Below are 12,227 nucleotides of genomic sequence, written 5' to 3'. Positions count from 1 at the left end.
AAGAAATTTCAGGTTAGCTTGGGAGTATTCTGAACAGTTTGAAATACAAGTCTGAACAGTCTTGTAGAAATATGATCAGGGTCATGCAAAGAAGTTGGGAAACCTTAAATTTAGGCTGTGCTAACTTCTTTGCGTATATCAGATTGGTAGTGAACATCTAAGAAAACAGAAATAGAGATTAGACTAAATTTCATAACCTTTTAACCCAGAAAGCCTGGATCTCTTCAGTAAAGTGTTTTCTGAACTCTAATATATGCTCAGTGTTGACACGGGCTTATTCACAGAAGAGGATGACCTTTGCACAGCTCAATGGTAAGAGCATGTGTGATGAGTTTTAGTATCTTCTGTTCAGTGCACCTACCTGACTGTAGGTTTGATCTGACCAAAACAAAGTATTAGGCTTTGTCTTGAAGCACTTCTGCTGGAGTGTTTGATACTGTGCACACAGGAAGTGTATACACATTTACATGAACGCTCCAGTATATCAGTCAAACAAGAAACGTGCATTGCATTGGTATGAACCCTTTGCTGGATTTCAGAAACTTATTTTGCCTGAATTTAGTATTCTAAAGGTCAAAAAACATCCCCCGGCAAACTCTTCGTTGTTCATTAACAAGTGTTATGGTCAGTACCATTTCTCTGGGCATTTTGTTATGTAGAATTATCATGGTTGTGCCTTGAAACGTTTGGGATATGTAACTGCTGGCAGAGGAGGGAAATCTGAAGTGTCATTCAAGTCCCAGAATATAGGCAGATGCATTCCATTTTGGGGACAGGAATTTTGAAGTGTGTGGGGGACCTGCTATGACTCTATCCTCTATCGTCCCTTTTTTCACCATCTTCAGCAGTATAGATTCCCATCTACTTCCCAGTTTTTTAAGCTTGAGAAGCTGCAGAAGTACTTTAGAAATCACTGGCGTGTGAAAATTGTTCTTGCGTTCTGGCATCCTTTGGTTTTGTGTGTGCCCTACACAGGCAGGTACTCAGTGTGAGGCTGAAAATGTTCTTGGTGATGAAGCTGAGACACATGGGAATTTACTGAGGGCAGGGGCGAAAAGTGAATCAGTATGGATTTTGTAACAGAGAGGTGAGTCATTTTTTTAATAGTGAGGACTTCTGCATATTACCTCTAGGTGAGTTCTATTACAAGGCAGCTGTTAACATATTGCTGTGAATTAGCTTGGAAAAAAATTAAAATCGCAAAAGCACACAAATTTTAAATAGACAGAAATAATCATGACAATAAAAATGGTTGAAAGAACAGAGCTACAGCAACAAGGTATCATTTCTTAAATAAATGGGTAGCTAGGAAAGGGTGTAGGGAGACATGCTGCTTGGAGATCACAGAGGCACCTAGGCTTGACAGTTTCTATGACTGCATGAAACTGAGAAACACAGCCAAACCCCCGCTCTCTCCTAGCGTGTTATACTGCACAGCAATCAGGTTTAGTAACACATTGCTGAGAGAGACTCCCACTATTTAGTAGTCATTATAGATGGCATTTTTCAGATTGCAGCGCAGCAGTGTAAACAAGTGGTGCTGGAGGAAGAGTGGAGAACAGCATTTCTCCAAGTTCTGATTTATTTGTTGTTGATATTCACTGAGCTACACAAACTTGTGGTACCGCCAATTTTGGGAAAGGAAAGTAACTCTCAAACCACCAGCATTTTCCAACACTCTTGCAGGAGACCAACACTGCAGGAGGCAAAACACAGTTCCTGCAGGTGGACATGCATGTGGCTTCCTTGTGAGGCTGAAACATCTCGTACATCTTGTTCTGTGAGTTGTTGTGGAGCTGCAGGCCTGCCTGGGTGCTGCCAGCTGCCTGGTCTGTATTCCCATTTACACCATGCTTTGTACCCCTTGTCTGCATGAGGAAGGAGCCTGTCCCTGCAGATGGGGTGCTACTGTGCTGGACACCCACAGCTGCGAGCAGAAAGCTTCCTGGACAGGCTGGTATTCTGAGGGCGACCAGTATCCTCAGGATACTGAGTCTGACCAGCTGCTGATGTGTCCAACTCTGGGACAACACCAGCTGATGCCATAGCACCCAAAGAGCTATTCCCCCTGTGTGCTTGCCCTGCTTTGCAGAGAGAGGTGCACGGCCACTCTGCATCCCATGGAGGTTTGCCCACTCTTAGCTGTGTTTTGTATGTTTGTTTGTGGTGTTTTTTGTTTGTTTGTTTGTTTTCTGACACCATTTTTTTTTCCAAGTCAGCTGGACACCAGCCACTCAGAAAGCAACACAGCTTTGCTATCATCCATAAATCATTAATTCCTGTAGGCCACAAGGGTGCAGTGCTGTGGCAGTCCTCTCTATCCTTCCCTCTCCAGCTGGAGGTGTTCTGTTTCCTCCAAAGTGTCTCTGCTTTTGAAACACCTTGGTGGATGGATACCTATCTTTTTTTTTTTTTTTTTTTGAGCATTAATGACAGATTGTCTTAAGGAGGGGGGGGTATTTGATTACTCCCACAACTACTTCACAGTAATACTTAACTTAAAACTGGGATCTGCTCAAAAGTGTGTGAGCTTCCTAAAAGGAAATTAAAAACAGCTGTTATAAGCATGCAGAAGATGAGAAACTAGATGAAAATATCCTATTTGAAGCTCAGAGCAATATATCACTAAGTGGAATAATTCTGCAAGGGACCAAAAAGACAATATTCGAACAGTCAAGTAGAAGAGAGTATTCAAAATCTGGGAGTTCTGAGCAAATAAAGAAACTATTAAAAACAAAACAAAACAAAAAATACCAACACACACACAAAACACCAGAAGCCACCAACACAAAACATAAACTGTCAAGCTAAACCTGAAGGGCAGTCAAGGGAAAACTTTAAAGAAAAACTCAGTAAAAGAATAATAAAAACTGCTAGTAAAAATATTTTCAAAATTACCAGAATCAGGTACTTTTCCAGAGGTTTGTGACTTACTGTAAGAGAGGAAAAGTACTGAAAAGCAAACCTTTGTTGGTGCTCACTGTGGTTGAGGTAGGTTACTCTCCTGTGAGAGCCAAACTTATGGGGACAAGTGCAAGGAACTGTCTCAAATTAAATGACATTAAAATACATTTTAGGACTAATTGATAAGATGAAGAGTCAGAAAGTGCCCAGACCATATGGTATTCACTCAAGAGCTCTGAAGGAAAACAAATATGCAATTATGGAGCTACTATAGTTTGTAACCTGTCACTTAAATCAGTCTCCCTGCAGGAAGGATGGAAGATGGTAAATGTGACAACAGTCTCCGAGAAGGTCCCCAGGAGTGAAGTGGAGAACTGCAGACCGTCACACTGGAGTCTCTACTGAGCAAGTGAGTGAAAAGTATAAGAATAAAATGCACAAATGGATAAAACCTGATATATTAGGGAAAGCTTTTCTAGTGAGAAACCACAATTTACAAAACCATTGTGAAATCCATTGTAAGGCTGCTAAAGATGCAGGTAGAATGATGTAGTTACACCAGCATGAGAAATGCTCTGGTGGATCAGACTAGTGGTCCATTTGCCTGGACTGCCCACCTCTCATACCTATGGCCACAATTGTATAAGCCTTCCTCATATTCCCCTCATTGTCTTCTCTCCAAACTGAGAAGCCCTTTTAATGTCTCTTCTAAAGCAAGAACTAGGAATCAATTTAATCTGGCTTATGTTTCTTCACAAAACTTGTAATTAAGCTGTAAAATCCTTTGCTGTGGGTTATTATGGGTGCTCAAAGTTTACTTGTGCTCTGGGGGCAGCAGGAAAAGTTAATGGAGAGAAATTAAGTTAAAGCATAACCTGTTAAATAGTAAAACCAAAGACAGCAGCTCAAAAAATCCAAAGGCACATTGGGAAGCAGAATAATGTTCCAAGAAAGCATCACTGTATTCTCGGTGTGTTCTTAAACTCATTCTCCAGGCATTTGTATTGAAAGCCAGGCACTGTAATAGGGGAACCTTCAGTCTGACCCAGGGCAGGCTTTCTTGTGCTTTGTTATGTTCTGTCAAAAGAAAATGAAATGTAGCTGTGCATGTAAACACTTCTGATGGTAATGGTGAACACTGAACTCATCTCCCCACTATACAAGCAAGCGATGAATTTTTATTTGAATGCTAATGAAGATCTCACCAAGATGCTGCTAGGTCTCGTCTAGCAATATATAGAGAAAAGCTACATGGTGGAAATGAGCAAAGGACCTTTATAAAAGCATGAAAATATATTGTGAATATTGATGTTGTTAGCCACTCACAGGTCAAAAGTATACTTAAATCTACTGACGTAATTTGAAATAGGTAACTAAGTATTAAGAAGAACATTTTCATACAATTAATCCATCTGTTATGCTCTAAAGGGAAAAGCTGTTATTTCATACGTCCCCTTAACTCCAAACAATCCAGGCTTTATAGTCAAAAATCAGATCTTCCTACAGTGATCTAATATATCCTAGATCTCTTTTGATTTCTGGATCAGAGCTGAGGCAAGCTTCTTTTACAAATTTGTGCTGCAGTCTACTAAAAGAGCTGTTCCCTGCCAGGAGAATATTACATACAGTTCTGAGAAAAATGAACAGAGTCAGCTTGTTTGAGAGCTAACTGATGCTTACTCACAACACTGATAAGCCTGACATTTACTGAGAAGTGCCACAATTTTCAGTCCAATGAAAAATCCCAAGAGGATGGTTGTTGTTTTTTTTTTTTTTTTTTTTTTTTTCAGTGATGCTTCACATTCTATTGACTCAGGATAAGCTGGAGTTTTCTGAAGTATTTTAGTCAAAAAAAAATGGAGCCCAACTCCTTCGCTTGCATTATATACAGATGTACTAGTCTTCCTTGGCACATTTGTTAATGATTGTGGTATGTTTAATGATGCTCTACAAGTCGTCTGTGCCTTACGTGTCATATTTCATTCCTGTAGTGTATTAAGTGTATTAAAAGCACTTACATGAGAGTTCTTGGTGACTTGATTGCAATTACAAAAATTATACTTGGAATGATGTCACTGAGCACCTTTACGTAAAAGCTATAAGTTGTAGTGAGATACCTGTTTGTGATAGTAGGCAGTGTTCTGGTTCTTATTCTAGTCTCTGCATCTTGGTCTGTGATTTGGCTTTACGTAGCATCCATAATATATGGCCATATAGGATTCTTCTGGAATAAGCCCTGCATGAAAAAGACTGTCAAAAGGCTTTCAAATGTTCAAGTAGATTACATTAAGCATTCCCTTTTGATCATTATTATAAAGATGTTTTCAAATAATTCTAAAATTTTAGTGATGCAAAACTTTCATTACAGACACTGTGATAATTGGCTCCTACAATATCACGTTCCTTATCTAGGAATTCCATTATTCTGTTTTTAATTATCATTTTGACCAACTTTCAATGTGCAGAGCTGTTTCACTGGCTCATCTCATATCCTTTTAAAATAGGCAAGTAACCCAAATAGTGGCTGAGAATTTTCTGACAAAATTAATTTTCGGGAAAAAATATTCTTATTTATCAAAACCTGAACTTTTTGTAGGAACATATGTTCCAGATGTCAAAAGTTTCAAAATCCATCACTTCAGGGGCTAGTTTGTTCCCAAATTTAATCATCAATGCTGTTAAAAAAAAATAAGAAATAAAAAAAAAAAGCGCGTTTCATTTCTGGTTTGAATCACTTTCATTTTTCAGCCCTTAGTCTTTCTTCTGTCTCTGCTAGATTAAAAAGTGTTGGTTGATATTTTCCCCTTGTGAAGGTATTTATTGAATCACCCCACAATTGAGCTGTTTAAGTTTCTCAGTTACATGTTCTTCTCTTCTCATATGCTTCTTATGGCTCTTTTCTGCCCCCAATCTAATCTTTCAACAGCTTTAAATGTGAACATCAGAATTAGATATAATAGTGGTTTCAGTGGTGCTGTACCCGGAGGTTGAGCTGATTCCTTACTTCTAATCACTTCTCCCGTTTTATCACACTTTTACCTTGAGCATTTGTGGTGAGTTCCTTGTCCACTAAGACCACCTAAGTCATAACCATTGTACTCAAGACACAATTTTCTGTTCTGTAAGAGCAGCCCATATTCTCTGTTGGTCCATCGACTGACTGCCTCTTCATGAAAATACTCCCTTCGTATCTTGCATAATATTTAAGCAGAGAGCAGCCTCTCTTCTCAAATTTTCTAGATCTAGTAGTTCTGAAAAGCAGTCATGCTGTGTTTCTGTAAATTTGTTCTCTAACCTTTTATTCCTTTGTAACATTATATTGATTTATTTATGAATAATAGAGGTCCTCATGTTTAGTATTTCACCTCTCAGCATTAAGCATTTAGTCTTCTTTCTCTGGTGACTGATGAGATAACTCTACATATATTTACATTCTTACAGCTCAGTCGGTACAGCCAGTTTCAGTCTATAGCCTTTTCCATTACAAATTTTAGTTTTGCTAGATTTCTTACAACATTTTTTTTAAATAAAATAAATTATTTCACTTTTATGACTTATACTTTCTTTTGCATAGCTTATGGCCGTGCACTACGGTATAACATCAGTTTTGTCATTGTATTTTACTGTGTTCTGCTGTGTCGAGATCTGATTTTATTACCTGTGTTAACCTAGCTTTTTATTATTAGTAGTGGTATTAGTATTGATTTATATACACACATTTATAATTCTTAATTAGGGGGGCACCTTTGTTTAACGTCTTAGTCTGATGTCATCCTGATACAATACAATTCCACTTATGAACTGTTCTGTGCTAAGCTTTTTCTCTGAAGTAGCTGGATACACAAAGTATTTTTGTTTCACCAACCCTTAACAATCTGTTTGCCTTAGCTCATGACAGATTTCCCCCAGCTCCCACTTAATTAAACACATCATATATATTTTGCTTGTGGAAAGTCTGATTTTGCTTTTGACTTTTGATGGAGACCCTCACCTCCGGATAGGATTGTCTTCTCCTCTGCCTAATTGGAGTTGTGTGTATAACTGGAAGGATTTCAGAGAAACTTTCAACAGTACCCTAGGGCTAAATCTTCTAGCCAGCAGACTGACTTTGCCTTCCAGGATCCTTAGCTTGCATTTCCCTTTAAAATTTGTGACATGTAGTAGGACCTCATGCTCCTCCCCAGCGCTTTCTAGCATCCACATAGGTGTCTCATAAAAGACCCCTTCATGTTCTGCCTACAAGTCAGCAAATCTCTGTCATCGCATCCATGGCTGCTGTTGCTCCTGGTATTTAAATTTATATCAGTGCAGTAGACAAAACGTTCTCAACTAAAAATGCATTTTGAGATACAGCCTTCCTAGCGTTGTCAGCTTGCTTTTCCTCAGCTGGAAGGCAGCTTCCTGCTAGGCTGTGCTGTGCTAAATGTGCATTGTGAGAGGAGCCTGAGCCTCCTTGAAGGGGAGATAAGAGCAACTAATCTGAGCTTGGCCTACTCCCTGATGTCCTTTTAGACTGTGTTTGTGTATTATATTTGTTCTCTCTTTGCTCCTCCAGATCAGAAGCTCTGGCCTCAAACCGCTCTGGGTTATGTGATGCGATAGCCAGGTGTGCAAGGAAGACAGTAGCTGAAGCAATTGCTGAAGCATTAGTGACTATCCTGGAAGTTCTTGGAAGTGCAGGTAAGATCACTGAGCACTATACAAGGACAAACAGTTTACATTTTTGAGAAAGAGAAACCAGAAGCCAGGGAATTAGAGACCACTCTTCCCAGAAGTGAGTCTGAAAAAAATATTACACGATCAATTTAAAGCAAATAGAAGATAAAAAGGAAAAAAAAGATATAGATTTACCAAGAATAAATCATGCGATCTCACTGTAATTTCCTTCTTTGAGAAAATAATGTCTAGTAGATGAAGAGGAGGCAGCAGATGGGACATATTTTGCTTTAGGAAAGCTTTTGAAACTGTTCCACATGATTCCCTCGGAAGCAGACTAAAGAAATATGGTCTATAACAGTGTGCCCAGTATTTCTGGCTGGGTGAGACACTTACCTTCTTTCTGTATAAGGGAGAGACCATATGTTGCAGCCCTTCCTCTAACACATAACTGTATTGTGAAAGCATAGAAAAGCCAGTGCTTCCTGGGGCAATGAGATTTATTGCGTATGTGCAGACAGATCCACATGCTGCCGTGAGCAGAGGCCCTAAGTGGGCTCCCAGCAAAGATGGCCTGTGGTGTATTCAAAATAGTCCACCCAGTGGGGAGCCCTCCTCCCTGTAGACTCTAGTCCAGATCCACAAAAGAGTGAGGGCATCCGTGGCCAAGTTAATTGTCTTGGCAGGGAGGATGCTGTTCATAGCTTGAGGTTCATCGTTTAGAAGGTATGTGGTACTACTGTCGCGTGGGTGGCAATGGTGCACTGTCAGACTGAGAAATGGTTTTGACTGAAGTCCTGCTGAGGTATGTCCTGGGTCTTGATCTATCCAGTGTTTTAATTAATGGCTTATATAATTTAACAAAGAACTCACTCATAGAATTTGTGGATAAAACAAGATGCACTCTGAAGGTCAGGGTCAAACTTCTAATGATCTTGAGAAACTGGAGAGCATGATCCGCAGATAAACTATGAAATAAAGAGACAAGTGCTATGTGCCACATTGATGAAGGAGCAAATAAATACCAAAATATAAAAAGGGGATAACTGACTGAGGTTGAAGCATGCCATGGCAAGATATGGGAATTAGAGAAAATCAAAAATAAAACATGAGTGATTGATCACGCAAGTCTTATACTGGGAGGTATTAACAAAATATATTATTAAAATTTAGGAGTAAGTCTCATTTTCTGCAGTGCTGTTGAGGCCTTTCCTGGACCTCTGTATCCACATTTAGCGCTGGAGAGAACTGGTGTTGTGAATCATATGGATACCAACGACAGAAGAATGAGTGGGAAAGAAATTCTGAAAGTGGAATCACGGTGTTATAAATTGTCCCAGTACCAGACAAGCAGATTCTCAGTTGTTGGTGAGGTAGTTTTTACAAGAGAGAGAGGCTATATAAATCAATGTGAAACTAGATTGTAAGGTTTCAACATTCAAAAGCAATGAGGTATTTTTATAGTTGACAGTTGTGAAAACTCACTAAATAAGCAACAACACATGGTTCAAGATGGCAGCTCCTCTTCTAGAGAAATAAGCAAATTCTTGTAATTTAGAAAAAATGAAAGAACTAAAATCAATAATATTGAGGAAGGAAATAGCAAAGAATGGTCTCAGCAATTGAAGTCCAAGCTAAGCAGGCCCCATGAAGAATGGGCAACTAGATCAATAAAAAATATAGAAATATACCTATACAACTACTGTGAGTCCAAAGCCCTAAATGAGGTGAACTAGAATGTCTGGTTTTAAGGGAGGTTATTGACATAATAAATGCCTCAGAAACTTGGCAGAAGGGTGGGAAGCTGTAATAGGGAACAAATGTAGAGGAAGGATGGAAAGGGGCACATTAGTGGTGAAGCAGTGGAGAGTATGAGGAATTGTCCCTAAATGAAGTTTCAGTAGGGGACATTTTGGAACAAATCAATAAAATGAACAGTAAGAAGGCACCAAGATAAGATGATACTCAGTCTAGAGTTCTGAAAGACCTCAAACACTAGATTGAGAGAAAGCTAAATGTAGCATGAAGAGTGTCATTTAAATAGACCACATTGCAAGAAGAATGGAAAGTGGCAAATGTGTCTTCAGCCATGAGAAAAAGGACTCCAGGACTAATGTGGAAAACCATAGATCAGGAGATCTCACTTCCAAACTGAGAAAGTGGGTACAAACTACAATAATAAAGAAGAGAATCAGTAGACAATTTCATAAATGTGATTTATTTGGAAAAAGTCATTACAGTTCTTGCAGAAGGAGACCGTGTTTCATAAATCTATTTGAAATCTTTGAAGATGTCAACAAGCTTGTAGGTAAGGCTGATCTAGTTGATGTAGTATGTAAGGACTTCCAAACAAATGTCAATAAGTCTTTCTGCAAAGACTCTTAAAGTAGTTATGCTGAGATAATAAGGTGTTCTCTTGTAGGTAAATAAGACAGAGACAAAATGGGACAAAAAGTGGGAGAAAAGATTAATGTTCCCACTGGAAGGAGCACTATGATTTAGTCATGCAACTGTTAGAGTTAGGCCCTGTGCTTTTCAATATCCTTAAATGGTTTGGAAAGGAAGGTGAATATTGCTGTGACAAAGTTTGTGAATGATACAAAAAGAACTGAGATAGGCAAATTTAACCCTGAGAAGAGAGGCAGGTGGTTCTTGTGGTAGTGAGTGACTGTGTCAGAAATGGCATGTGAATGTCAATGTTAATAAATGCAAAGTAGTTTGTCTGGGAATATGCAGGGAATATACATATTCAATCATGTATTATTCAGTTAGGGACTGAACGTTAGTTATTGTCACTCAGAATTGCTGCAGGATAGCTCTATGAAAGCACTGATGCAATGACCAGCAGCAATCAAAAATTCAAACCGAATGACAAATTTTTAGAAAAGGAAAAAAGGAGAAGAAAAACATGATTATATGATTATGTCACTATATAAATGTTTGGCAAACCCACATATTGATTAATATGTGCAGTTCTGTTCATCCTGTCTCATAAAGGATAAAATAGAGCTAAAAATGATGGGTGGGAGTTATTTAGCTCAGAGATCTAGACACCTAAATTTAGGTTTCTATCTGTAGGTGTCAATCTATGAGGTAGATATCCAAACTCCGCCACTAAATCAAAGTGTTTTAATCTGAATTCCACCCACAGAGAGTATATGAGAAAGACAGAATGGTTTTCATATCAGGACAGAGAAAATAGTTAGACATGGGACAGAGATCTTGAAATCTTCTACCTAGATAGGAAACAATGAAGAGGAGATAGCTATTATTTTTCAGAATAGGAGAAGTAAAGGATATCCTATGAAATTATTAGGCATCAGGTCTAAACCAGAAAGTCATACCTTCTCATATAACATATTATTAAATTGTAGAACTTATTGCCGGAGGCTGTTGTATAGGTCAAAAGTATAAATTAATTAAAAATTTCTGGAAGGCTGATGGGAAGCCGGTGTCCTGCCAAACAGAATTATGAAGTCTCATTCAACTGTCAGAAGCAATAGAGGCCCTGACCTTCCTGTTCCAGGTAGAGGTACATGGGAAGGTCTCTGATGCAGCTAGGTAGGACAATGAAGGCAGTTGCTAGGTCAGAACAGAGACCAGGAGTGAGAAACTAGTCCGCACCACAGCAACGTCTCTTCTTGTGGTCGCTGGGACACCATGAAGGGGCATCCAGAACTTGGATCTCAGGAATAGAAAGTGTGGGGTACCCAGCCTAGGCTTTGGGGGGAGGAGGGAGAAAGGAACGTACTGCTTGAAATCCTGTGCAGAAATTTTAAAAAACAAGGTAGGCTAATGATAGCCGTAGAACTAGCCATTGGCATAGGTAATGTCCAGAACTTGGAAACAAGAAGCAGTGTTCGTAGTTCATGGTCATCAGCACCTCAGAGTTGACTGAGTCAAGAAAACACTACAAGCTTACCAGCAGTACTGCACTTCCCAGGGCTTGCAGCTGGTTACTGTCCTGCCTGGGGTTTGAAATTGAGGTACTAGAATTCAGGTACTGCATCTTGTTTTTACTGGAGCAATGCTCCTGTGGTTTTTGAAGACTTGAATTGCTAACTACCACATTCAGCTCAGCTTATCTTGCTTGGTCCAGACTCCCTGGGTTTCACAGTTGGCACTGAAATTGCAGATAGGATCCTGAATGCAATCAATAATGACCTGCACGTGGTCAGTTTGAATGGATTGTCTCACAGGAGTAGCCAACAAGATATGCACAACTGTGGAGAGTAAGCCTGGAGAACATCCCCAGCTCTCTGATATGGGGAAGAAAAATCTAGGTTGTACTGAATTATGAACGTGACTTCTACTGTAGATAAATTTAGTTTAGTATAAAGCTGTGTGTAGTGGTCCCAAATTTTCATCTTTCAATCCTGCTTTCATTTTCCTTATTGTTTGGATGTATTTTCATCATTCATTCTGTGCTGTAGGAAGAAAAAAATTGTTTCTATTTTGAGTTACTCAGCTGGCTGTCCCCAGGATATTTCCACGTGTCCCTTAAATGAGTGGAGGTATTTTTCTGGTGTGTTTAGGCAGCCATGAACTTGGCTCCACAGACCTCAGAAGGACTTTCCAGACGTACTCTGGAAAGCAGTATTGCTCATCTACAGAGTGCAAACTCAAAGAATGGTGACTTAATTAGAGTGGTAGCAATACTTAAAAGC

At 39.2% G+C, this 12,227-nt stretch overlaps 1 long non-coding RNA gene across 1 annotated transcript in view; it reads left to right on the top strand.

Annotated features, from left to right (window-relative positions):
- Nucleotides 1–12,227, top strand: part of LOC118256205 (uncharacterized) — a 46,174-nt gene that overhangs the window by 11,403 nt on the left and 22,544 nt on the right. The window contains exons 5-6 of the long non-coding RNA XR_004781160.2: nt 3,203–3,313; nt 7,460–7,584. This is a non-coding gene — a long non-coding RNA (uncharacterized LOC118256205). The remainder of the gene's footprint in view (nt 1–3,202; nt 3,314–7,459; nt 7,585–12,227) is intronic.

Source organism: Cygnus atratus, chromosome 14, assembly GCF_013377495.2.
Source record: "Cygnus atratus isolate AKBS03 ecotype Queensland, Australia chromosome 14, CAtr_DNAZoo_HiC_assembly, whole genome shotgun sequence".
In the NCBI taxonomy this organism is placed as follows: domain Eukaryota; kingdom Metazoa; phylum Chordata; class Aves; order Anseriformes; family Anatidae; genus Cygnus; species Cygnus atratus.
Note: the sequence above shows the minus strand (reverse complement) of the source record. Positions and strands in the feature narration are given on the sequence as shown.